Below are 23862 nucleotides of genomic sequence, written 5' to 3'. Positions count from 1 at the left end.
TGCCCCAACTCAGGTGTAAGATCTTGCACTTGGCCTTGTTGAACTTCATGAGGTTTGCACAGTCCCACCTTCAAACCTGTCCAGGTCTCTCTGGGTGGCATCCCTTTCCTCCAGTGTGTCGACTGCATCACTCAGCTTGGTGTTGTTGGCAAACTTGCTGAGGGTGCAGTCATGTGCCTGCAGTTTGCTCAGCTCCTCGCCTGAGCAAACTTGCAGAAATAATTAATTAAGCTTGGATAGTAAGCAGACTGTGGATCTGGGTCATTTGTAACAAATAGGTGAGATTTTGTGTGATGATTTTGCTAACATGATGAGGTGTATATACAAGAATGTGAGTTTCTAGCTGGCTGTCTGTGTGTGATCAGAATTAAAGTATGTATACTTTTGTTTCAGAGAATGTATGAAAGGTGAGAATATGTGCACTTGCTCTGGTTTGGGATATTCTGAAGGGCTGGCTGGGGAGAGACTGGCATCTCTCTGTCCTGGTTTGTCCCTCTACTTGTTTCAAGGAATTGTAGTCTTCCTTAGATATATTTGGATTAATGTTGCCTAAGAGCCTGTAATTAAACACATGGGGCATGAGGAACCTGGGAAAGAGCAGTCCTGCTCCATTCTGTGCATCCATCACCAAGGACAGGCACAGCTTGGAGCTGTGAGCAATAGGCCATGGCATAGGCAGCTCTCTCACCACGACTGTCCAGCCCAGGGGGCTGGGGAAGGGTGCTGCGACTGTGCTGGGACTCAAACTATGAGTCCCCTTTTGTGCTAACGGCACAGGAAGACCTTATCTCCAGTATAACTGGAGCCAGCAGGGTGTATGTCAGGGAGCACCTTCCCTTTCTCCATGCCCCCCTTCACCCATGCTTTCAGAGTAAAGAGAGGGTTTCTCTGCTTAGAAAGCTGTGTTTCATGAGGACAGGAACCAAGAGACAATTTTTTTCTATGGAGAGTTGCTATAAATAGCTTGCTCTGTTAACATAAATTCTTTCACTAAGTGAATCCTACAAATAGGGTTTTTGTTCCAAGCCTACAAAATGCTTTGTATGCTCTTGTTACTTTGTATGTGCTGATGCCGGCACTTCCCCCCACAAAATGCGAGGTAAGCCTCATACTTGCAGGGCAACATTGTTCTCTTGATGGAGTGAGGGAGCCAGCCTTCATAAACAGGCCTGCTACCGCTTTAAATTTTTACATTGTTGGTATCAAAAGGACCACTGGACATTTTTAAGGCAAGTAGGGCAGGACTCTCTGAAGTCCGCACTCATCAGTGTTTAACCCTTCAAGTAGGCTGCAATGTTTTCTACTGCTCTGCTCTCTAATGCTTGCAGTCAGTCTGGGTCAGAAGCTGAAGCTACTGCAAGCCTTGAAAGCATTGCAGGGCTTTTAGGAAGCTTGTAATTGCTCCACTGTGAATCCTAGAGTGAGAAAGAACTTGCCCAGGAGGAAAATGTCTTCTGTTACTGCTAGAAGCTCTAGAAATAAATGATCCCAGATGTATGATATTCATCTGTTGCTCTGCAGCTTTTTATTTTCTTCCTTTTACATAGTCCTAGTACTGGAAGTCCTCTCCTAGGGAGAAGATTTTCCTGTTTCTGTTTAAATGTGTTTCTGCATTTGACTATCTGATGCTCTCAGTCCATGTCTCTTTCCCCTCTTCACATGAAGCGGGAAGCTGTTGAAATTTTAACAGAGCTGAAAGATGTGACCCAGAGGTGTCTGCCTGGAAAAGGGAAATGCTTTGGTGTTCAGGCAGTTGATAAAACACACATGTTTATGAAGAAGCATGCACTCTCCTGCTTTTTGTCCTTTTTTAAAATGCATCTGTCTGCTTGTGGAGACTACTTGTGAAGACTTTCCTCCCCATACACATGTATAACAAGGTCAAATACAATTCCCTTTCTTGATACGCTTTCATGCATGAAATGTGCTTGCTATAGCTTGCTATAGCTCTACGTCTGCATAGGTGAGTTAAAAGTGGAGTAAGCAGCGGATGAGCATGTGTAACATGGGGAGAGGAAGCAGACCAAACACATTGTCTGTCATCCAAGGTGAATACTGCAGTGTGAAGGGAGTAGGGCATGTTGACATGGCAGGTGGCATTTCTGCATAGACTGTCAGCTGCAGTGCCAGTGGCTTTGTGGGACTGTCGTGGTCCCAAATTCTATTGACAATTTGCCATTGATTAGCTGATGGTGGTGTTTACTGTTGAAATCTTCGCCACTTGCCCTTGCAGTGGCTCACAGATCGTGCAACGGTTTTTGGAGGAGAAATTAGCTGGTTTGAATACTCAAAAAGAAAAAAAAAGTAATCTCTTTGTAACTCTCAGGCGTGCACCCCTCTTTTTCTCCATAGGATTGTTATGGATATGTACTTCCAGAGATTGTACCATCAGCCTGTACCATTCACATATTTTGTAGAGTTCATAATCAAATGTGTTTGTGGCTGAAAGTGGCACACGTGCTGTTCTGAATGCTCTTTCTCAGATGTCTCCTGCTTCTGGTAACCCACATTCTGCAGCTGGAGGCTGCGCTCCAGGCACCACATGAATGGTGCATCTTGTGTTTCACTGAGGCAGAGTGAACTCGATTCTAGGTCAAAACCAAATGTGACATTTCCTAAATGCACAAGTCCAAAGTAGTTACAGCACTAAAAAGTGGAGCCTGTGAGTGCTTTCTGTGTTTTATTTCTCAGCAATTTATGGTTTATTTTACTAGAGATGGGAGGGAGGTTGAATGTGCTTTTATTATCCTGGTTATACCTGGAAAACTGAGAGTAGGGAGAAAATAAACCACTGTCACTTCATCACAGTGGGGTGCAAAAGACTTACCCTTACAGTACCAAAAATCCACTTTTGTTGTTCCAGGGTGAGAGTATCCAGTTTACAAACAGTGGCCTAGATAATACCTGCCAGCACAGCTCCTCAAATCTGCAGCCTGCTTCTCCCTGCTCCACTCTTTTTCCCCACAGTCCTCACAGGCACAGCAAGAGCAGGCAATGACCCAGATGCACTGCTCTGAAAGTGCCATTTGTTTCCAGCACTCAGCATGCTGACAAATTTGATACATGGCTACACATGCATCCATCACTGGACCAAAATACACATCTCCAGTACTGTGAAGGGAGTTGTATCAGATAAGCCACTGCTGACAGGGCCAGTAGCTGCTCCCACGTCCTGTGAGGTGTGTGCCAGCGTGGGTACATGGGACACCTGCCCTCCGAATGTGGACAGATTTGTTGAGCTGCACGATGCAGTGCTGGTTACAACAATTGCTAAATTTTTTTTGACTGCTTAAACTTTCCGGGGGGTTAACAGGAAAGCATTTTGCTTCTATGTGCTTTGTAACCAGTCATGCTAAGAAAAAGAAAGGAGAAAGGCCTTTTTCCACTTCATTTTTTGTCAGGGAGTGCAGGGCTGTGTTCTTTCTCTTCTGTTCTTCTGACTATAACTTTATCTCTGATTCCTTTTCCATAGACAGAGCTATTACATGTATGTATGCGAATATGTATTTATGCAAATATATATATGAAATCACGAGTCATAGGTATGTAGATATATAAGATTGTTAAGACTGGAACATAAAACTAGTCCTCTCTCTCCTCGTCTAACCTAGAACCTCAATCAGTCTTTCTTCACTTCTTTGTAGATACCAAGCCATCAAGTCTCATTCAACATGACTAAACAGATATCCATTGATACATCCCTTCCTCTCTCCACCTGCAGCTCTCCACTATCTCACGCCTCTGTTGCCATGGACAACACCAATGTCCCTCAGCCAGGCCAAGATCTGTCCATCTCTTAGTTCTCTCTGTCTTGACTCTGAGATCAGCAGATTCTTGCTGCATACTGTCTCTTAATAAATGTCCTGTGTTATCCAGATCACACAGTTGAAATCCAGATCACACAGTTGAAATTCACACCTAAGCACTCATTTGATGTCTTAAATTACTGCAACATCATTTTCTCTAGCCTTTTCAAATTATAGTTCCATCTGTTCAGAATGTCTTTACAAATGGAATTTGTCCCATTTCCTCATTTTTTAAGTGTAACCTCCCCTATGTGTTCCTCTACTGATTTCTTTATCATTCAGCATAATGTACCTATCTTTATCACCAAAGCCCCTCACTCCCTCTCTACTTCCCATCTGTCAGCCAGCTCCAAGAGGGCATCTTTCTGCTGACCTAACCCACCTGTTAACGTTGGCAGGACTACTTTCTTCTTCTCCTTTCGGTCTCGCAACACAGCACCTCACCAACCATGTTTCACTTTCAGAGTGTAGCACTTGTACAAGTAGTAAGCACTCATTGTAGTAAATTTAGACCTTATTGAGATTAAGGCCTTAACCAGCATCTTCTGTCATTGCAGGCTTTTAAAAATAGGCTCAACATGCATGGTAATAGCAGCATTGTAACCATGGCAATGCAAGGAAGGCAGGGTTTGCAGGCAGGAATCTCTTACCAGACCAACTGGCATGTCTGAGGGCTGGACCAGGGTGACACAGGGATGACGTTTCAGGCTCATGAAGGGACTCTGAGCCCCCAAGCATATCTGTTTTTCCCCAGCTGGGTCAGGTGGCCTAATAAAAAGAATAACATAAGTGTAGTTGATCCTGCCTTGAGCAGGGAAGCTGCCTAGATGGTCAGTCAAGGTCCATTTTAGTCCTATGGCTCTGTTTTAATAGGGAGAGCTGACTTTTCATTTTTTGTGTGCTGTGCATTTGAGCATATGCTGATCTTCTGCTGATACCAACAGAAGGCCTCTGAATATCAAGAAACCAGAATATCCTCATTAAGGATCTTCTTGGAGTATATCAGAGCAATATATCGCTCTATGAGTGAAGACTGGCTTTGTGCAGCAATAAAACATCAATATTAAAAAGGAAACCAATGACACTTCTGAAACATGTCTGAGACAGAAATCCAGATGCTGTTCGGGGATATAGGCCCTTAAGCTTTAATGTCTCTGCTACTCTTTTTAAAGCTGCAGCTGCATAGTTGGGAGTGTAGAAGGAGGCATAGCAGGAGAAAAACCAGATTTTTTAGCCTCATTTCCTGAGGAAGTGCAGGTTAGGCTGTTAACTCGGTGTGTTTGGGCGCCAGTCCTTGTCTTTATAACTTTGCAGGCTGTCTCCAACCAGGGAGGGGCCTTTGGGGGCAGCATTGGATTTCCTGGTTATTTCTCCTGTCTATTAGCTGCTGGGAGGAGATGGGCTGGATGTAGGGGCAGCAGGGGCAGGGTGCCCCAGGCATCCCCAGAGCAGTCAGCCAGCAGCTGCAGCAGAGCTTGCACAGCAAATGTGACTGGGTACTGGGCATCTGGGGCTATAGGAGAGCCAGGAGCACCAGGATGCAGTCTGGGAGGGACTCTCATTGTAAATTTAGCATCAAGAGCCCAAATGAGCTGGAAATCCAGTTTCATTAGTTCCACTGATCAGGCATTTGCTTAATCTTGGAAAACAAAAGATAAAAAAAGTAAGAGAGTTATACTGAGTAGTAATGACATTTTAAATCCATAGAATATTTCAGCAAAATAAATGCTTTTGTGTGGCTTTTGCATTGCAAAGAGATTTATATTAATGTAGCACAATCCTGGAATTACATGAACCTTGTGTTTATTCTGGTTCACACTGGGACACTTGCTTTCTAAGGCGAAACCTGATGTTTTTAAGGGCAATGTGAATGTATAAAGACTTGATCTTGGGCTTGAGGCTGAAGCATTATGTCAGTGCAAAATCTTTTCATCCATACTTCTGGTATTTCATTAGTACTTCTGGTACTTCATTGGTACTTCTGGTGTCCTGAGCATTTAATTTCCTGTTTCCCACTGTGGGAGAGACTTTTTTGGAAGGCATTAGAGAGCAGGGTTGGTTATTTGGGTTTTTTTTGAAAGTAAACTGTCAAAATACAGTGACTTTTATTTATTTCCTGAGTATAGAAACCAACAACATGAAATCTCATCATTAAAGTAAGTAAATAAATAATCAACTAAGTAGTATGAGGGATACCCTTCTCTTTTTTCTCTTCCCTCTCCACTTTTCCCCACCCTCAGCCCATTGGTGATTTTTCCTAGGTTTGGCAAAGATGCTTCTCAGATTTAAAGTTTATATTTCCTTCCGTTTTGTCTTGTGTGACAGGGAAGGACCTCATTTATTTGCTTTACTTGTCTCACTAGAAAAAAAATAAACCAGAAAGTCAAGTTTCTTGTTCTTCTATTTCTAGTACTCTTGTTTATTTTGAAACTTCCAGAAAGAGATAAAAACAGCTTAAGAAAAATGCTCTCCAGAGTAATCCTTTAAAGAGCAGCAAACAAATAGTGCAGATTGGTCCTAAAGGCTGTGCTTCCTTTCTGGAGAGGGAGGGAGGTGGGGAGAGAGGATGTTTTCATTTTAGCTTCGCTCTAATCATCCGATCTGGGATTTGATAAACTCCACAAGTCTGAAACTGCTGCCTCCTCCTGTCTTCCCCCTTCCTGCCTCTCAGAAGATTAAAGTGAACATGGCAAAAAGGAAACAGTTTATTTTCAGCTTGTTGTAGTTAATAATTGGTTTACAGTGCAGCATTCTCATTGTTTGTGTTCTAATCCTGTTGCTATATCCTTTTCTTACAGTGTTTACTTTTCGCTTCATAGGCTTTCTTTGATACAGAAATAGGTTTACGGAGAGTTCACTCTTGCACTGTTTCATCCTCTTTTCAACATTTTAATATTTCAAATCAGGAAATGCGACCACATGTAGGTGGAGTATCTTCTGCAAAGACACGCCTTGCCTGTCCCCACAGTCCCCCAGCTTGTGGGGTGCAGTTGCAGACTGTGCCATGCTTTCTTTTCACTCTGACAATTTGGAATTATGGTAGTTAGGAAAACCAAGTGTACACACTATAGAACAATCAATCCATTTATGTATTACATGTACAAGATATAAATATTATTTGAGACACTCAAAATTAGCTAAATCTCTGTATTGACTGAACTAGAAGAAGTCCTTAGTAATACATAGTTCCCTCTTTACCCCCAATTTGTCCAAAGAGGATATCTGCTGGTTCTTTAAACCTTAGAGGCCTGGAGGTAAATTTGCCAGGACTTGAGACTATTTCTTCCTATGTGTGTATTTTTTATGATTTCTTGCACAATGGTAATGGCTTACATTATGGGTACTATATTATTACCATATTAGCATCTATATTCTATATATACTCCATATGGATGTGTTCATTTTCATTGTATGTCATGGATATAATGTCCTTAATTAAAATCTTGCACATTGATCGAAGTGCAAAAATATTTATTGCATAAGTAAGATTCTCACTTAAGAGGGAAAGGGAAAATTGTTTATAATAACAATTGTTTACAAAAACAAATTTTTGTATATAAAAACCCTACATTGGCCTTGTAATGTAATTGCACTTCTAAATGGCCTTTACTGCCTCTCCAGAAGGTTTGTAAATACGCTGTTTAGCCAGTTTCTGCTAAAGGTTCTGCTTCCAGGCCAATCATGTATCTTCAGAAAAAAGTGTTTTCTTCTTTGAGAGACACTGCAAAATCAATTAGTAAAATAGAAGCTTCTGAAACCTTACATTATGCATGCTTTTTTCCCCTTTGCTGTCTTTTTTAACTTTCAGAATAATGTGAATGCTTATTTCTAGCCATAAGTGTTTCACTGATGCCACTGGGGTATGGGGCAGGTAAGGATATGCAGGCTGTGGGTGTGGGAGAAGGACACAGCGCTGGCTCTAACCACCACCTCCCTGCCTCACTATCTGCTTGTGCTCTCTCTCAGCCCCAGGGGTGCCCAGCAGCATCTCTAGGAGCCAGCTCAGAGGGTTGGAGAGTTCAATCTATTTTTAGGACTATGGGCTCCATTCATTTATTTTTTAAAAAATTGTTTGGGGCATAGTACTTCTCATTTTTTTGCAAAGAGGAATGCAAGCACTGTTCCTGCAATTAATGAAGTAATTTTCCTACTATTTTGAGAACTAAAGTACATTGGTACAATCACATGTTCGTCACATGTGAGTAACATTTTCAGTCTGAGTGCATACTCGGTATTGAGCTTGCTAATAGCTTTCCCTATGGATTGCTCAGCCCTCGTGATTACCGACAGTCACCTGACGCAGGGGCAGGCAGTTCCAGCGGGGAGACTGAGGTGTGCAGAACACACTCTGGCTTTCAGCTCACACAGAGCTACACACTTTCTTCTCTCCCCTGCAGTGTGAATGGCCTAGGATGCGACAGATTGTGGGTTCTTCTCAGAACAAAAAGACGGGATTTAGGAATGGGCCGTGAGTGCCATAACGATTGCCTTTCTGTCACCAGTGCCCTCACCGTGTTGTGCTCCACTTGCTCACCATAACCACCAGCTGTCCCACCAAGGGTTTCTTAATGCTGTTGGCATCTTCTGATTCATTGCATTTGCCCCTGCTACCTCTCTATACATATCCACACATTCTACCTGTATTGGCTCTTTCCATGCAGGAGTGCTTGGTTAGATGGTGCCGTGTTTTCAGATCCTAGCTTCTTTATGCTTTCAGCTCTCTACTGTGTTACAAAGCAAGTTGAAGCCTGGTAAAGGAGCTGTGAATGAAGATTTTGTTTAGTTTATCCAGCTTGAAAGTTGAGAGGGGGAAAAGCTACCAATATCACCAATACCGAACTGTCAATATCAAGGGACTTACACTACCTGTAGGAGGGAAGCATCCTAGGGTGAAGGACAGCAAGCAACCCTCTTCAACAGCCACAGGACGTGTGGACCAGCTAACAGCAGCATATCAGTTAAAGATAAGTCAATATAGCCAATGTGTGAGAAAATTGAAGTACACAGAAAAAACACTGTCACAGTTCAGCTTATGATCTTTAACAGAGTTTGTAGGTTTCTTTCTCTTCATAGCTCCATTTTATAAAAGCAGAAAAAATTCATGGAAAGCCTCTGTATTTTCCTGGTGTTTTTCTCCCAAGTTTCCTGTTTCTTAAGATTTGTTGCCACTGCAAAAGTGACTTTGCATCTGAGTTCCTTCTTCTCCAAACAGAAAGGGCAGCAGGTTGAAAGGTGTGTTTTTGGACAGCAACGAGTTTCATGGTACAGACAAATATTCTTGTTTTGAATCTACTAATCTACTTCTGGACTCCTTTTTAGAGAGGGACCTTAGTTATCCTTATTTACATCGTGCATGTGCATGAAGCTTTCAAGTAACTCTTTCAGAAATCCAGTGACTATCACATGAAAAAATAATTCAGGGTGCCTGTCCCATAGCCACTGTCCTCTTTCCAAGTTTTGGCACTGTTGCATGGGAGGACAATAGTAGTGTTTAGTCTTAGTATGAGTCTTCTAATAGTGTTGCTGTTTGCTTTCTTTTTTCCTTTGCTGTTTTCCAGGGTTATGCCTGGACTTGTTGCAAGAGTTGGTTTTGATGGAAGCTCCCTCTTTCTGTCCTCAGCTCTCTCCCCAAGCCTGTTGATGACCAGGCTTTTTCATATCGTGTGCCAGCTATCTGGGACCATCACTTAGAAAGGGGTAGTTTCAGGCCAACAGGGAGGCTTTTGTCTCTGTCTAAGAGCAAGCCTATAAGCTTCCCTTAAACCTTAAATGTTTTATTGTTAGAAAGCTTTCAGATGTTCACGGAATAAGGGGTCTTTATATGTAATCTGGCATTGCACTGTAAAAGATTACTTTATGTAAGTTAAGATGTGCAGTTCCTTTATAAACTGGCCATATAAAATCAGCATGCAGGAGATTGTTTTTCTTCTTCTGTTCAATGTTGCTTTCAGAAGGCTTTTTTTGGTTTTGGTTGGTTGAGGGGGATTTTTTGGTTTTGGTTTTAGTAAGATTACAAATCTTAGGTGGTGGGAATAGGTGGAAAACATGCACCCTATTAAAAACTGAACACATACACCTCCATACATTTGTTCGAACACCGGTGTCAGCAGTGTCCTGGGTAACAGAGTCTTCAACCTGTCTAAAAAGGGTAACTCAAGACTCTGTTATAGGGCCATGGTAACCTAATACTGAAAAGTACCTTCTAGACCAATTCATGGCCCAAAATCTATGTAGTATGATGTATTGTAACATAAGTATGGCATTAGACAGGCTATTGCTCTGCAGACCAACCAACACTTTACAAAGTGGATCCAGCTTATTTACAAGTTACACATGCTGATCCAGACATGTTCATTTGTAAACTGTTCTCCAGCATGAAAAACTTGATCTTCCCAGTTTTTGCCAAGTAAAATAGTAGCCCAAGCACCAGGAATGCCTGCTTCTTCTTGAGGTTTGAAAAAACAACAACAGAAGCATGTTGCTAATATAAAATTGACAGATGTTTATGTAGATATTTTTCTGTGCTTGACTATCATAAACTAAATTGCATCTACCAGCATTTGAAAAGTATGTAAGGCCACCTATGACTTCAACCAGCCACTTCCTCCAGCAGGGTGAATCTCGTTTGAGCTGCAACATGTACCAGACCAGAATACTCTGTGTGGCTGTTTTTATGCTTTCATACATGTTAATATCTGTTTGAAAGGGTGGGTGAATTGTCACTGAACAATTTTTTGCTTCAATTAAACTCAGGAGTTTTGTGGGTTCACACTAGGATTTTTCACAGTACACTTGATCCAAAGATCCTTGAAGTTGGTGCATGCAAACGGTTTTGGGAGTGCAGAATTGAGCAAAAATGAGTTACTGTGTCTATTGTCAGTGATTTCTCTTTAGCCAGTAGTAAAAAACTTATTTCTGATCCCAGTATGAACTGACATAAACATATCTGAAAGTTGATGAGGCAAAGCAGAGGTTGTCTCATGAAGCAATGTCATGAAACTGAACACGCAAATGATATGTAGTTATGCTACTCGCCACATTCTGTTTCACAAAATACTTCTTTCTTCATAAAAAGAAAGTAATTTTTATACAAGGCTACATAAATACACTGCTGGTATATATGTAACACTGGGAGGGGAATATGTGTTTTTGGTGAAAGATGACAATTTGTTGAAGATCCTGCTGCCTACAGGAAAAGGCTGTTCCTAGCAGATAACTCCGATTACCTCCCAAGAGTGTTTGTTTTTCTTTAACGTTTCAAATCAAGTCTCTCTGAGATTCAACTCAACTTTCCATGTGTGTTGGTGTGCTAAGGATTTTCCATATCTTACCATTTAGGAGGAGATGCTTGGACAGTTTTCGTTTGGACACTGCTTCTGTATTGGCAGTGATGTGTGTGTCACAGTTTGGCGTGACTCTGTTATAAATGGTTTGGACCGGAATGGGTAGCAATTCCAGCTTCTTATAGGAGGCTGATGTTGCTTAAATCTAGTACTATTCAGTTGCTTCTACTTTAAAACAGCTTCATTTTTTATTTGATTTTAGTTGGCAAGCAGAACGGGAGTTTTTTTTCAGAAAAGATTTTCTTTTTTAGCATTTTCCTTCACCTGCAACTTCTCTTCCTTCCCCTGGCCGTGGTAACAAATAAATCCAAACATATACTATAAGCCATTCAGCAGCCTGTTGGATATTAAGGTACACCTTTGTACACTTATAACCAGCTCTTCATAACCAAAGCAAATCAAAATAGTTTATGGTAAATGTCTCTGTTAGAACAACTATTTGTGAAAACAGACATCCATAAGAAGGGCACCTTTCACTGAATAGTCACATGGCTGCTTCCAGATTTTCATTTTCCCAAGCACAGAAACTTGGGAAGACAAGCTTTCATTTTTTAGTAATTCTGGTCAGACAAACCTTTTGTCACCTCTTCTATTTATTATACTAATTGTAAAAGAAGCCTATATTGGTGTGCTTCGGAACCTATATTAATTTATTTTTCATCTCCTATGCTGTACTTTCCAAAGCTATACTTTTCCGAAGCTCTTATGAAAAGTGCTGGTCCGAATTTGGGGATATGTAACATGATCCAGAGCCTTCAAAAAAAAAAAAAAAAAAAAAAAAAAAGAAATATTCCTCCTACATGCTTAGGTAGAATGAAAATCATTAAGACTAAAACTGAGTTCTGTACAGGTCCCCAGCTGAATACAAAGAAAGAGTGAATAATTTTTGGTTTACTCTGCAAGCCATGTCCAGCCCTTGCCCTTAATTATGTAGCAAAGAGTTTCTCTTCCCTTCTCCCTTCCTGCCGCTCCACTTTCAAACCTATCATCTCCATTGTAGCCAAAGAGACAGGGCATGTGTTGTACCAAAGCCAAAGACATCCCCTGAAAACTTTCAAGCTTTCTACCCCCAAAATTCTGAAGATCTTTCAAGGCTAGAGGCATGGCAAATTTTGTCTCTGCCTCAGATTTAACTAGACACTCCTTGCTAGTTTTTGTCATACATGGTCTCAGTGGAGGGCTTGGACTAGACTCCTTTGGCATGTATTAAAGTAGCTGCCTGCAATCCTGTACTGTAACAGTGGAATTCCACTGTAGGTTGAAACAAGCACCACAGCCAAATAAGTGGACCTGTCATCATTTCCATCCTTTCCATCCTTTTACCCTAGAATCAGCATAGGCTTCTTTTTTTCTTTTCTTTTTTTTTCTATTTATGTTTTTGTTGTTGTTGTTTTTTTTGGGGGGTTGTTTGTGGTTTTTTACTTATTTGCAAACTAGACTGAAGAATTCCCCCAGTTGAGTTCAATCCTGGTCGCTGCACAGGCATTTGTGCAGGGGCAAGGGAAAGAGGAAGTACTGCTGGGGCTGCATCCAGAAGTTCCACACCAGTGCTGGTCAGGGGTTCAGCCCCTTTTGGCAGTGGTGCCAGCCCCTGTCTCAAGTATTTATGGGACCAGCAGCATGGAGTACAGAGTTTCCCTTATTTGTCACTTCTCTGAGGAAATTATTAAATCAGTCTCCTGGTGTAGAAGAAAATAATGAGCTAATCTGGAGTCGAGATGCTGTTGGATTGTTTTGGACCTGGCTCATTTCTTAAGCCTCTAACTTTTCTGCATGCAGATGTTATCCAATTAGTTTGGAGGCAGAAGTAGAGTTTCTTAACTTGATTTTTTCTTTCCAGGCCAAATGCCTGGAAGCTAGGGAGGGAAGTGGATGGCACTGGAATAATAACCACCTTCCCTCAGTTTGAGCAAAGCAGTTAAGACCCAATTTTTTTCAATGTTTTCAAAAATTCTGCCAAGATATACAAAAAGTGATGGGGGAGGAGGGGTGTTCATTTTTTCTCTTTATTCCTTGAAATGCTCGGGTTTTTTCTCAACCACTAAACAAAGAAAGCAAGCAGAGAAGAAGGCGCTTTGGTTTGTACTTTACTGATAAAAAGTGTGTTCCTAAAACCTCTCTCAACAGCCTCCTCTGATTTGTAATGATTCTTTTTTTTTCCCATGAACCTGAACCCTCCACCCAAATGGAGTCTCAGCTTTATGATATCAGATGTCTGCTTGCTAATCAGGATTTAGAGCAATGGGATCCAACTGCTGTGTTTTAGAGGAATATTCATTTGTTTATTACTGAATGGAAATTCTATTTTCGTAACTCCTCCTCATTTAAAGATGACCAGTAGAAGCAATTTGACCTAAGAAGCCATTCCCCTTTCCTTTCCTGTTTACGCTTACAGCATCCTTCAGGAAAGGTGCTGGCACAAAGATTTGCTGTTTCTGCAGCTGAAACAGGTTTTCACGATCAGTAATGCAGGGCTCCAAGTCATCTGTGTATAGCTGTAAAGTTACTCATCTAGCAGTAATTTCACAGATACCTCCCTTGTGGAAAGTTCGGCCATGTACGTGGGGGAGAATGGGACTTTAAAGCAGTTCAAATTCAGTCTGGCTTCACTGGTGTGGGCACCTGGGCACTGAAAAGTGTATCCTCCGTTTGCTACACAGTTACCATTCCCAAATGTGGACACCAGCAGAATCCTTACTCCTCTGTCTTCTAGGAGTTTACAAACTAAATGTTTTAACATCATTGTTAGTCTGTGCTTCCCCAGTTGTTCTTTCAAAGATTTTACCTCAAGGAAAAATAAGGCATAGCTGTCATTTGAAATTTACTTGGGGTTGGCGAAATGGTGGCATTTGTCACTTTTGCTTTCTATCTTCTTCAAATAGGCCCTAGTGTGTGTCAAACTGGATATTGTTTTGACTTCCTTCTTCTCCCTCTTTGTTCTTCCAGAGAATGCCGAGTAATTAATATAGTATAAAAATGTAGTGTGGCACAGCCCCTTTTTTTTTCTTGTGTAGTTTTCAAACGAGGAGGCTGTCAAGAACCTACGTGAATCAAATTTCAAAACCAGGTTGTTAAAATCACTAAGAGATATGGGGCTGACCATTTTTTTTAGGCTTGAATCTAAAATAATTGGCACACTTGCTGTGTGCTGTTGCGCGTTTCATGTCGTTGACCTTGTCTCCCTGAAGTCTGAATAGCCATCATGTCAGTGACAGTGATGTGTCTGAGCAGTCTGAGGGAGTCCTGCAATTATTTTAATATTTTGCATAATACCAGTAGAAAATAATTAGTTGTGAAGGTTCAAATCCAATTACCTCCTTCCCTAAAACAGGAAAAATAGTGGAAGTTGGTGATAGATGTTAGCAGAGTGAGAAAAAAGCGTAACATAATTGTGGTGTTCCAGTCACTAATTATTTTTTCTCCTTTCTCTCTTATTTTACAGGGTATGTTTTCAAGCCATTTTTGAGGAAATGTGGTGAATGTAAACTTACTCTCTTTGGGGGGGAAATTTTGGTAAGTGGTGCTGTCTTGATCAATTTTGGTTTTCAATGAGAACTTCAGAAAGTTTTATGTTTTAGCTTTTTTCAGTTTTAATTTTTTTTTTTAGCTGACAGGAAATACAGAGATATAGTTGATTATATAGTTGATATGTGTTTGTCTTCCCCTGGTGTGGAGACTAGCGGTATGAGAAGCACTGACAGAGAACAGCATGCTGGGCCTTAGGGCGAGGAATGTGTTTTCATTTGCTCCAGTGGCATCTGCTCTTGTGTTTGTAGCTGTTCCATTCTGTTGAAGAGTGGTTGAGCTAAAACCTAGAGTAGAAGGAATAAAAAGATCTAATTTAAAAACACAGGGTACAAAAAAAAAGCATGCTGGTTTTACAGAAGATCAAGAGCAAAAGTAATGCAGAGAGAGTACATACTTCCCAAAGAGGTGGGGGTGTCCAATCACTCTAAAATCTTTCCATCCGTTCCCAGGATGTCTGACTGGCATACTTGCCACATGGAACTCAGATGGTTTGCTTATGTCTGAGAGATAGTTAATGCTAAAGATAGTTAATACTCCTGTATACTATACCACTTTTCTATTCCTCCTTTACATACCATGTGACAAGCTTTGCTGCTTGTCTGGCTGTATCGTATGCAACACTTCCAGAGGCATCAGCTTCCAACAGGCTTCCAGTCCTACATTGCTGTGGAAATATGGCACATCATGGGTGACGTGTCTATGCTGCTGAGCTGCACTGCTCTCATAGAGGGACACAGAGAAGAACAGGAGGTAATTAGTGACACGCCCCAACTAGAGGGAAGTAATTCAGAGAAAATTCTTTCAAACTGCAAAAAAAAGGCAGCAGATCTGGAGCAGTTTGTAGGCTCATCTTGCTTTTCCCTCTAGGAAACCATCAATATATACAGTTCTGGCTAGTACAAATCAATCACCATTACCCTTGGGAAAAAAACATGCCAGCAGAAGACTCTGTCCCTCCTTTCCTTTGGCCAAGCACAGTATTGGACTGGTGTCTTTTCTTCAGGCAGAATGTGCAGATTGCAGATGAAAACTGGCTTATTCTCCACTGGCAAAAGACTTCAAAACTGGATTGCCTGCAGGGTAGAAAGCTAAAAATCAAAGACTTACTCTGTGAGAACACTTGTTCCTTTCTGCCATTTAAAAAAACCCAGATGTTACGTCATACAGAAAGATCTGGATTAGCTAGCAGATGTTTAAGTGTCCTTCTGTAAAATTTATACTCTTAGGGATAAGATAAGGTAAGAAAAGTTAAGATAGTCAAGATCAGAATTTCACAAAGAAACTGGCCAAGCAGATGAAAAGTCCTGAGCAATTGTACCTGGCTAAACCCTACTGCAGCTCATTCTTTTAAACAGTTTTCTCTCTTCAGGTCAACTTTTCTGACAATTGTTCATGTTGTAAGTTTGCACCTATATCCATATACTGAGAAATACAAAGAAAAATTATTTAACTATAATTTAGTTGTAGGGCCAAAGATGAGCCCCAGGCCTGAGCATGAGTTCATTAGCCCACGAGATTTTGTGGTGACTTTGATTACTACAGAAGAGGATAGGATCTATTTCTAGTTTTCTTTTTGGTGGTAGTAATGATAGTTTCATCCTAAAAGTTGTCCAGTGTCCTTACAGATCAACTGATCTTTGTGTGGGGTGTGACAAAGCTATGATGCTCACAGGTGAAGGAGAGCCATAATTCAGAAATAGTGATGCCATGTAACACCAAGGAAAAAAGTTTATCATCAGACCTCAGTCAGATGGTTGTGTTCTAATTACCCTTCAAAGATGCGTCAGCTAAGACCAGCTTAGTCTCCATGGCTGATATTAATGGAAGAGCGTAGCCAAGAACAGCAAGAGGAAAGAGACAGAAGAAGCATGTTTCTTAGAATCATAGAACAATTCTAGTTGAAACAAACTGCCAAGAAATGGGAACAAACTGTCATCTTGTCAAACTACCACTTGAAACCAGTCCTATTAGGTCAGGTTGCTCAGGGCCTTGATTTTCAAAATTCAGCTGGCTCTGCAGCCCCCCTGGGAAACTTCCCTGTCTTCAGAGTGAAAAAAGTGCTTCCTTGTTGCTGCTTGTTGTTGTTCACTGTTGAGCAGTGCAAACTTTGAATCTTCTCTGCCTCTGAGAGAGAAGTCTTGAGGAAGGCCTCAAAATCCGGAAAGTTCCTTCTTGTGGCTCCAAGGAGATATGGTGCCACACAGATGCAGTAAACTTGCTAGTGGGGAAAAAAACACAATCTGGTTCACAAAGGTTCTGCTTGGATGATGTTTCTCAACCTATAGATGAAGTTCAGACTTGAAGAGCAGAGCTGCTTGACTTGGTTGAATCTTGAAACTTGGAAAAAGGTTAGCTGACAAACTGATGCTCCTGAAAACTACCTGCTTTCCTGACTTGCTTAGAGATATAAATCAATGAAAAGAGGCACTTCTCACTGCTGGATTGTAAACATCCTGGAATTTCTTCAAGCCAGTCTGGAGCTGGGTTTGTACCACTCCATGCTTCATGATTTTGCTCTAGAATTTGTTTTCCTACAGCCATTATAGTACATAAACAGTCTCTGCAAATTTTGTTTCTTTTCACAGATGTTCTTTTCACTCTTCCCACTTCAAACTGTTTTCAATCTTTTATTTTGAGGTAGAATAATCATGAGAACTTGACTTTCTCATCTATAAGGATCTCTGATGCCACTGTACGGTTGCCTGTGGCATTCCAAATTCCCAGGGAGTTTAAAAATAATTGCAAAAAATATGAAACAAGGAAACAATTTTGCCCAGTCTCTGTCCCTAACCCACTGAATCCAAGAAGGATTGGACATCAAGAGAACATTTTGAATTTATCTTGACATAGCCACTGAGCTCAGAGGCTCAGCAGTTATTTATTTGTCTTGTATCAAAGTCCTAGAAAAGGTCATGCAGCCTCTAGATCAAAAATTCATAATGGATTTAGGAACTGATTAGAGAAGTATACTTGAATGCTGGGAGGGGAATCTTGGCTGAATTTAAAACTCCCTCAGCTAAGCTGATGACAGTGTGAGAAGACCCCTCATTTGATGAGATTTCTCTAAAGCAGCATTGTAGATTTCAGAGCAGATATTCACATGGCACTGTAAGTCTTGCACTGACCATAGCACACGGCAGGCAGTCACAGAATGGCCACCCTCCACATCAAATACTTATGCAACTGCGAGGAGTAACAAGAAGCATGACTGATGTAGGATAGAAGACCTTGGGGTGATCCGTGTTTTATTTTTTCTCCCTAGTCAGACTGCTCTTTGCCAGTCTGCGCTCCCCTTGAAACTCTTGCCTATTGTAACAGCTTTTTATATTTCTAAGTGTGACTTATGCTGTACAATTTGGTGTTCTGTCCCTGTCTATCTAGACCCTGTAGTTGGTTACAGCCATCAAGATCAGAGGAGGATAAAGCTGTGAAGTGAATAGAGGGACTGCTGTACAGAAAACTTGACCGTCTTCCTGTGCCAGGTGTGGCACTGTGCACTCATCCATTTCCTATAGTTTCCTCTTCCTGGGAGAGCTGTGAATGTTTCAAACACAGGCCTTGAAGCTCAATGTATACCTCGGGGCCTGGAAATGCACGGCTCTTTGCCCTCTGAATTTAGGCAGGGATACCTCCCCACAAGTTCAGGGCTTTTTGATGTTTCAGCTGAAATCTGAGATGCTATGCTTCTATTTGCACGCTTCTCTGCAGATTAGAAGCAACTGCACATCTTAAACAATGATTTCAGCTATTTCTAGTTGCTCAGATATATCATGGAAAATTCAGATTTCAACTGCTAAGACACTCATCTGCTATTTTGTTTTGGTGTTTTTTCCCATTAAGAACAGTCAGGTTTTTCTTCTCTATTTTAAGCAAAAAAAAAAAAAAGCAGATAATGACTGCTTTGATTTTAAGAAATTATATAAAAACAGATTTTCAGCATCTTTACACATCTTAAATTTTTTTGCCTTTAGAAAGATAGTGATGCCTTGTGCATTCCTGGGTGTTCAATTTGTATGGTACAATTATTTATATCTCTGATGCCTACCAGAAATGCTATTGAATTTCTCTTGGTAATTCTTCACACTTGTTAGGTTTCTGACAAAAAGTATTATAGAGCAACTCCGTAGTATCTGCAAAGAACTTGGAATATGTTCTCTCACTGCAAAAATAACCTGCTGTAACTTTTGCTTTATTACCTGTACTCTGCCATACACGCAAGAGACCTTGCCAGAATCATTAGCCGTTTTCTGTAATTAGGGCTGACCTGGTGTATTTTGGTCCTGTTTTAATAGCTTTCAGTTTTCCAGAATCATTAACTTGGGCACTGATGCGCCTCATAGAGTGCTTCTGTTGCCTACCATCATTATGTCTTCCTATGAGCTGAAGATTGTCTTCCTCCTTAGGAAGGAAAGTGTACGGAGTGCTTGAACATTTTAATATATTTGGGACTTACCAAGATTTGCTATGCAATGCTTGTGATTCCTTCCATTTTAGTCTATTTCTTTTCTTCCAGTCTAGTCTGTGCAGAAGATGTGCATGTTGGTACTGCTGAGTATAGTAAATGTTAAATCTGGTCCATAAGATTTCTAAGACATGCAGTTTGTCCCCTGCCCAGAACTGCATGTGTCCAGTCTCAACCAGACTGGATTTAGTCTGCTCTCTGTGAAGCATTGTTATACTTGTGTTCAGTTTATTAAATCAGATAACCCTACACAGGGAGATTATGTTCCAGCCTCCTGCAGAAAAGATCTTTGTGTCTAAGTCTCTGTAATTTTCCCAAGTCTTTTCCTACATTTCACTGGTAATTCATTTATTAGAGCTTTTTTTTTTTCCCCCCTGAGTTTGAGGTGATCCAATCGTTGGAATTTCTCGGCAAAAGAGAGTTAGTCCACGGGCCATCTATGTGGATATCTCTTGCTTTAGCCACTGGAGAAGCAATAGGGAAGAACAGTTAAGACATCAGGTGGAGCAGAGCACTACATGCAGCTGTACTTCTCACCTTTTTTAGCTGGCTCAATGGTAGAGATGTGTGCACCGGATCACGTTACAGCAGCTTGAATATCCATGATAGGATTTAGCAAGTGGTAAATTGGTTGTGTTGTTTTAAATCTAGATAATAAGCCCTCTAAGTGCTCTGTTGAAAGAAAAACATTAAGTTTGAAAATTTAGGTGTTGCTTTAGGGAGTGTTATATCAACACTGCTCTTTTCTGTATATGCATTGGTGCAGTCGATACAAAACCTCCTGTTCCATCACACTGGTATGTTCTCATACTTTATGTTCCCCTCCCTTCTGTCTAGAGAACTGAATTCAAACATTTATGTCCTACAGGGCTATCCAACCCTTTAGAAGTACAGAATTAGATGTGGAACAGCCTTGCACTTGGTTTCATGTCCAGCTCTGATCATTTAGTGTTAAAGTGCAGCTTGGAGCAGGCAGGTCCCACCCAACTGGTAGTAGGATCCTGGGGTGTTGTAGGTGGGAATTTAGTTGCTGGGAAGCATCACTTCCTTAGTGAGCTCATGCCAATTGAGGGGGGTTTTTTCAGAGGTTAGTAACTTAGCCTTGTTCGGCAATTTTCTGCAAAGATCAAAACACAAAGATTTTGCTTTGACACCTTGCAAGTTTATGGTCCAACTCACAAAACCTCTTGAGCTGTTCCAGGAGCAGCTAGAAGCTTTTCACGTGAACAATCACTCCACTTTCCCATGCCTTGCTTCAGAATTAGCTTGAAAAATCTTGGCTGACGTCATGCCAAAAATCCAAAACAGCAACAAAGCAAGGGGGAAAAAAACCCGCCCAACAGACATCCAGCACGGAGAATATTGCCAAACTTGGGTCTGTTTGTGCCAAGTTTATAATCAGGCAGCAACAGGGTCTTGGTAGGTAATTCACTCAACCCACAGCTAATGAGCCCTGCAGCACAGGGAGTGAGGAGTGCTGCACAGAGAGCCTGGTATGCTGTATGTAAGACACAGATCATATCTTGGATTAAAAAGAAAGCATAGCATGATTTCTGGGCATCAGATAAGGCTATTTCTGTGGATATTGCTCTTACTGAAGGAATAGGTGTTATAGTGACAGATAGATCTATAGGCAGGGTTTAAGGCACGAGTAGGGATGTAGATTTTCCTGACCTGAGTGTGCTGTACTTTGTCATACAGCCACAGTGCTGCTTTACTTCTAGAGTTTCTTTTATGAAGTACAGGGGGAGGGAGATGTTCAAGTAATTCTCTCAACATTAATTCTGCCTCATCAATACTTCATGGATTTAATAGATTTTAAAGTTACAGTCATTTAGGAGATTATTTTATCTGCCAAGTTCAGTGGAGGTTGCTGAAACTAAGAGGACAGAACGCATGCGTGTGTGACACAGGATGCTGTGGACTCAGGATTTAATTATTATGGGATTTATTTAGGAGATTTTCTGTGCTATTTGTGAAGCTTTATGTTGAGCACTAAATACTTTGCATATAGGCAAGTGACCTCTTCAACAAGAGTTTGGTATGGATCTCTAGACATAAGTGTCTGTTTCCACCTCACAGCAGAAGCACACTGCTCTAGTTCATCTCTCATTACATCTCACTCTCACTTAAAGGCTCATCTGGCACGAACATAATGAAACTGATTATAAAGGATCATGAAGAGGAGGAGAGATCTCATTGCAGATTACCAAAGCTGAATATTTTTGGACATTGAGTTATTTATATTATCACTTTGCTACGCTCAAAGATAAAAGAAAGCCTTGGATGCAATCCAGAAAAATCAAGAACAGAAACTAGTGTAAAGATCATGCATTCGTGCATGTCTTGAGAATGCCTGCAGTGCTATATCACAATGCCCATTCCAAAATAAAAATGAAGATGAGTGGATCCTGAAGGCCAGTGCTCAGTGATGGGGAAGATTACTGCTTGACATTACACTCCATTAGCTGAGGTGGAAAGCTGTCAGGGAGCACTCTGCATTGTTCTGCAGTTGCCCTGCTAGCAATGGTAAACAACATTTGTGGGCTCCAAGGGGTCCCATATAGCCTCCACTGGTCTGGAAGAGTCAGCTCTTCCCAAGACATGTTATCAGGGAAATTGCTGATGGTGATTTTTAGAAAATGTCCAGCGAGCTTAAATTCATGACAAGTTTTTGTTCACGTTAGCTCTGAAAACTCAGAGCTAACAGAGATTTATACAGCCTTCTCATAAATAGTGTTTTGTCCTGGTGACCTTTATACTTGTTCCCTACCCACCTATAGGAATATAATATAGCAAGTCATATTGCTCCTATGGTTTCTAAGGAAGAGAAAATAATAAAAGATTCAACTGTGTAAATGTCATTCCTGCCCAGCCTGTTTAGTGTTATGAGACAGGGAGAAGTCTGCTTTGAATTTTTCCCTCTGGCAGGAGCTTGAAAAACCTTGAATATTGTGTGCATCCTCGATCATGTCATGCAACAGTAGTAGTGAGACATATAAAATCTACTATCTCATTCTGCTAGGGTTTTGAGTACTGTGCTGAGTGCTGAGAATCCTGCCTTTCTAGTCATACAAGATGATATCGAATCAATAACAACCTTTCAGGATAGCTATGACATAGCCACCATCGTGGAAATGTGGTTGGAATGGCTTGCACGACTGGAGTGCTGCAATGGATGGCTACAAGCTCTTCTGAAGGGACAGGCAAGGAAGGAGATGTGGTGGTCTGGCTCTGTATATTAGGGAGTCTTTAGACTGTATAGAGCTTGATGATAGTGATGATAAGGTCTGGAGCACATGCAATATGAGGAGCAGCTGAGGGAGCTGGGGTTGTTTAGCCTGAAGAAAAGGAGGCTCAGGGGTGACCTTACCACTCTCTACAACTACCTGAAAGGAGGATGTAGCCAGGTGAGGGTCGGCCTCTTCTCCCAGACAACTAGTGACAGACCGAGAGGATATAGTCTTAAGCTGCACCAGGGGATATTTAGGCTGAACATTAGGAAGAATTGTTCACAGAAAGGGTGATTAGATATTGGAATGAGCTGCCCAGGGAGGTAGTGGAGTCACTACCTCCTAGGTGTTTAAGGAAAGACTGGACATGGCACTTAGTGCCGTGGTCTAATTGACGTGGTGGTCTTCGGTCATAGATTGGACTCGATGATCTCAGAGGTCTTTTCTAATCTAATTGATGCTGTGGGATTCTGCAGTTCTGTGATTTCAGACAGCATTGATTTACTGACATAAGTTTTGTGCTTTTATTTAATCAGTTTGCATTTCTTACCTTGTATTTTATTTTGTGCAAAACCATGATAACTAAAGCAAGTGACTTTACAGGCAGAAGGATAAAAATGAAAATAGCATTAAATGGTTTAGATTCTTTGTAAAATTATCTGTTAAATCAGGCATGAATCTTAAATGGGATCTAAAATGTTAACTACTTTGGTTCCTTAGGTTAACAAACGTTCCCATTCATGCAGTGAAGATGCTAGATAGAAAAAAGATTCTATGTGAAAGAAACTTCAACTGTACACTGTGGAAACAGATTTTGGGTTGTCTCTTGTCCTCTTTTGCTACTTAGCAAAAGTTAGAGGTTTGTCCTTTTTTTCAGTGGGAACCTACACCAAATTATAATACAGTATGCTTAAAGCTAGTGGTTATATCAGTGCACCAGCATCTGTTGCTGTGATGGGTGCTGAGTGTGGTTAGCTTTAATTGGATTGAATCATCAGTCTAGGAAAGTCCTCATTTTGCTATGATATTTGTTGCTTGTGCGTGACACTTAAGAGTTTTTGTCTATGTTTTCCCCCCGTGCTAATTCCTCAATATAAGGACATTAATCTCTCTCTGCGTGCCATTTACTATCAAACATAATCTCCTTTTCCCCATATTTCTTTCTGTTTACATCCTTTGATGAGAAATATTTAGGCCACTACATGTCTTTATTCTTGTCAGACAGAGCAGATGAAAGATCCATTACATGAAATTCTTCTCTATCTATAGAGCAGGATATCTCAAAATACATGCGTAAACATATAGAAAGCATAGAGACTGACAGCTGATAGATGCTGTAGACTTTTCATTGTTTTCTACCATGGTGATTATGCCAAATGTGTCAAAACACAGGAAAACAAATTTGGATATGAGTGAAGCAGCACATTTTTTGGCTGAGAAGGCAATGCAATGTCCACAGTCCTATTTTTAAGATATACTTCATGACCATT

General features: G+C 41.0%; 1 protein-coding gene across 4 annotated transcripts in view; it reads left to right on the top strand.

The window, feature by feature from the left end:
- FYN (FYN proto-oncogene, Src family tyrosine kinase) overlaps window positions 1-23862 on the top strand; it is a 142734-nt gene that overhangs the window by 45892 nt on the left and 72980 nt on the right. For all 4 annotated transcript variants that reach the window (XM_017829327.1, XM_017829334.1, XM_017829318.1 and 1 more), the window contains exon 2: window positions 14592-14662. The gene's annotated coding sequence lies outside the window, so the exon portion shown is untranslated. The remainder of the gene's footprint in view (window positions 1-14591; window positions 14663-23862) is intronic.

Source organism: Lepidothrix coronata, unplaced genomic scaffold, assembly GCF_001604755.1.
Source record: "Lepidothrix coronata isolate B3197 unplaced genomic scaffold, Lepidothrix_coronata-1.0 Scaffold5, whole genome shotgun sequence".
Lineage (NCBI taxonomy): Eukaryota > Metazoa > Chordata > Aves > Passeriformes > Pipridae > Lepidothrix > Lepidothrix coronata.
The sequence above is the reverse complement of the archived record's forward strand: the minus strand, read 5'-3'. Positions and strand labels throughout refer to the sequence as shown.